This window comes from Berghia stephanieae, chromosome 2 (genome assembly GCF_034508935.2).
Source record: "Berghia stephanieae isolate SIO BIC M18660-M18661 chromosome 2, UCSD_Bste_1.3, whole genome shotgun sequence".
Taxonomy (NCBI): Eukaryota; Metazoa; Mollusca; class Gastropoda; order Nudibranchia; family Aeolidiidae; genus Berghia; species Berghia stephanieae.
Genome location: NC_088361.1, coordinates 14,762,105 through 14,767,047, shown reverse-complemented (window position 1 = coordinate 14,767,047; position 4,943 = coordinate 14,762,105).

Sequence of the window (4,943 nt, the reverse complement as noted above, 5' to 3'; positions counted from 1 at the left end):
TGTTTTTATCTGTACTGTAGTATTCATGCGCTTCCTACGTCAGTCGTGATGACCTTGACATCAACTCCAGGTCGACACGACCCCCCTAGGGGGCAGTGCAATCGGTGCAAATTCACTAGAACTCTCGTAAACAAAGTAAAGAGTTTTCTTTACATAATGTTGGGTGGTCTTGTAGTCTTCAACCGTATTATGTGCGGCTATGTGGTCTACTGGCATGACACTCGCTTTCGGATCGGAAGGTCCTGGGTTCGAGCCGTGCTCGGCATGCGCATAGTTGGGTCCTTGGAAAAGACTCTTTTACTCATATTCTCTCGCCGTACATTATACAGGTGTAAAATGAGTACCTGGTCGTTAACAGCGTTGTCTCTGTCCAAAAAAAAAAAATGTAATATCGCCTAACAGGCGTCATGTCACGTCGCGTACATGTTACGTGTTGCTGTCGGCCAGGGACTCCTTGTAAAGCGATTTGAGCACGTATAGTGGATATTGCGCTATATAAATGCTTATTTTTTTCTTTAAAAAGCTCAATTATATAACGCTGCTTGTAGTGACACTGTTGAAATTTCTCAACGGATTTGGGATGTTTTTTTTTTCTTGTATTTTTCTTTCTTGCTTTGTCTGGCACCTTTTCATACACACTTGTTCAGATCTTTATCTTATTTGGAAGAAAGGGTTTTGTTTCTCAAACTTAAAAAAAAAAAAACAAACAGATAAAAATACCCCCAAAAAAGCAACTTTAATTTCTTTAAATTCTGAATAAATTGACGTAAGATTAAATTTCATTTATCCGACGTTTATATATATATATATATATATATATATATATATATATATATATATATATATATATATATATATATACATATATATATATATATATATACATATATATATATATATATATATATATATATATATATATATATATATATATATATATATATATATAGGTGTTAACATCTAAACCCACTTATGGGCCTAGTTTAACATTGTTGTAATGGACAATATTTTGCTTCATTTTTTTTAGATTTCCATGACAGCAATGAGCCCATAAGGAATTGGGTTATCAGACCTGTAAATAAGTACACGTTTATGAGTATTTCTCACTACACTGTAATAACTATAAACGTTAATACAGTTTAGTGAAAATAACTCATAAACACAGATGGCAAAAAGCAATAACAAAGACCTGAGTGGCGTCAATTTCATTCTGTCTATACATAGTTTTGTCTATTGGTGCGTTACATCCGACTGTCGGATGTTGTGAGTATTTTACCTAAACACATAGCATCAATGTTCGGTCCCGCCCATAGAATTAAACGAATGAGAATACGTACGAAACCCAAAAAGTGTCCACCAATGAAAGCATTCAGCGCCATTTTGTTGTTGGCTGAGAATGTAGTAATTACCATTCATTCGGTATCTATGTCAACATAACGACACAAGAAAAACAACAAACAATATCAAAATCCACAATAAAATGTTTCAGAACTGTTGCGTATATTTATGGCACAACGAAGCTGTCAAAAAATGAAGTTAGAGAATGTGTGTAATCATGTATTATAATAACCTGCAATGTGTTTTCCAACCACCACATCATCTACTACTACAACCACCACCACAATATCATCACTAACACTACTACTACAACCACCAGCCCCACATCATTATCACTACCACTACTACTACACCACCACTAGCACATCATCATCACTACCACTACTACAATCACCACAACCACATCGTCATCACTACCACTACTACTGCAACCACCACCACCATATCATCATCATTACCACTACTACCTAAACCACCACCACCACTACTACTACAACCACCACCACATCACTACCTCAACTACTACAACCACCACCACAATAGCATCACTACCAATACTACTACAACCACCACAACCACATCGTCATCACGACCACTACTACTACAACCACCACCATATCATTACCATTACCACTATTACTACAACCACCACTACCACCATATCATTACCATTACCACTACTACTACAACCACCACAACCACATCGTCATCACTACCACTACTACTGCAACCACCACTACCACCATATCATCACCATTACAACTACTACTACAACCACCACAACCACATCATCATCACTACCACTACTACTACAACCACCACCACATCATCATCACTATCACTACTACTACAACTACAACCACCACCACATTATCATCACTACCACTACTACTACTGCAACCACCACCACCATATCATCATCATTGAAATATTTATTTTTTTAAAATTGAGCTTTATATAGTGCAATATCTACTAAATGTGCTCAAAGCGCTTTACAAGGGATCCCTGGTCAACATTTAACATGTAGGACGGGACATGACGCCTGTTAGGCGATATTACAATTTTTCGGACAAAGACAACTCTGTTAACGGCCAGGTACTCATTTTACACCTGAATACGGTGAGAGAATGTGAGTAAAGAGCCTTTTCCAAGTACTCAACTATGCACCGAGCGCGAGGCTCGAACCCAGGACCTTCCGATCCGGAAGCGAGTGTCATACTACTAGACCACATAGCCGCATCATTACCACTACTACTACAAACACCACCACCACATCATCATCACGACCACTACTACTACAACCACCACCACCACCATATCATTACCATAACCACTACTACTACAACCACCACCACATCATCATCACTACCACTACTACTACAACTACAATCATCACCACCACCACATCATCATCACTATTACTACTACAACTACAACCACCACCAACACCACATCACCTCACTAACACTCAGTACTACAATCACTACCATTAGGTTTTGGAGCTTTACTTCATTTGAAATAAGGAAACTTCGGAATTGTATTTGGCATTGTGTTTATATATCATAATATAATTCTAATCAGCTATCTATTTAGAACTAGATACTATACAGTATGTATGCCAAATACCACCCCAATTCCCCTTTCTTGTGTGCGGGAATTCCTCTTTCGGCATTGAAATTGAGTGTGAGAGAGTCATCACTACACACATAAACAACAGAAACAATTTAAAAACAAGACTATGACACGCAACCACTCACACACGAGGCTATACTATTTATCCTTTTCTCTATATAGAATAGGACAAGACAAACAATAGCTTGACTCTCGCTACACTTCGCATTGATGTTTGTCGTCTCACGAGTTCAACTCTCGGTCGACCTGTCAATATTCCTTTTTGCCTCGGACGTAATCATTAATAGAATGTTGTGTGTTTTGACCGTGAAGAAAACCTTAAGAATTCACATTTATATCATTTTAGAGAGATCGTTTTGAATAATTTTGAGTTAAACGAGCGAGCAGCAACTTGTTTTCATGAACGGCCGATCAGCGCTTGTTTACTATAGTAACGCGATTCCCAGCCAACATCAAAATGGCGGATATTTTTCTCATCGAGGCCGCTGGTTGGTTAGCCAATAAGAGCACCGTACGGTTTCCATTGGGTAAATTCCTTGGTCCCGCCAGGCACACTGAAATAATAATTGTAGTAATAAATAAACGTGTGTTGTTTATAACGACAATTTTTTAGCTTCACCTTGGCATTTCGACCATTGTGGTTCAGGAAAGATTTCAGTCAGAGAGAATTATGGGATGTTGTGGGGGGAAATCTCGTATTACTATTCCTATCTGTGCGGCTATGTGGTCTAGTGGTATATGACACTCGCTTTCGGATCGGAAAGCCCAAGGTTCGAGCCTCGCTCGGCGCATAGTTGAGTCCTTGGAGAAGGCTCTTTACTCACATTCTCTCACCGTACTCAGGTGTAAAATGAGTACCTGGCCGTTAACAGCGGTGTCTCTGTCCCAAAAATTTGTAATATCGCCTAACAGGCGTCATGTCTCGTCCTACATGTTATGTGTTGCTGTTGGCCAGGGACACCTTGTAAAGCGCTTTGAGCATGTTTAGTGGATATTGCTCTATATAAAAGCTCAAGTAATATTTTGTAATGTTCTCGAATGGCCAAAATTATAGCATTGTCATTTCCACTAAAAGCTAAAAAGGTCGTAGATCGCCATGGGTCACCGTGCAATGTCACTCTTTGATAGAATATGCTGTCCTAAAAGAAATGACAACCCCCCCCTCCCCCCCCCCCCCCCCCCAAAAAAAAAAACCCCCCAAAAAAAAAAAAACACGTAACATAGGCACATAACAAGTAATAAACAAAAAAAAAACCCAAAAAAAAAAACCCACGTAACATAGGCACATAACAAGTAATAAACAAACAAAAAAAAACCCCCCAAAAAAACAAACCACGTAACATAGGCACATAACAAGTAATAAACAAACAAAAATAAAAACACGTAACATAGGCACATAACAAGTAATAAACAAAAAAAAACAACACGTAACATAGGCACATAACAAGTAATAAACAAAAAAAAAACCCAAAAAAAAAACCCCACGTAACATAGGCACATAACAAGTAATAAACAAACAAAAAAAAAACCCCCCAAAAAAACAAACCACGTAACATAGGCACATAACAAGTAATAAACAAACAAAAACAAACCACGTAACATAGGCACATAACAAGTAATAAACAAAAAAAAAACCCCCAAAAAAAAACCACGTAACATAGGCACATAACAAGTAATAAACAAACAAAAATAAAAACACGTAACATAGGCACATAACAAGTAATAAACAAACAAAAATAAAAACACGTAACATAGGCGCATAACAAGTAATAAACAAAAAAAAAAAAAACACGTAACATAGGCACATAACAAGTAATAAACAAAAAAAAACACGTAACATAGGCACATAACAAGTAATAAACAAACAAAAAAAAAACACGTAACATAGGCACATAACAAGTAATAAACAAACAAAAAAAAAACCACGTAACATAGGCACATAACAAGTAATAAACAAACAAAAAAAAAACACG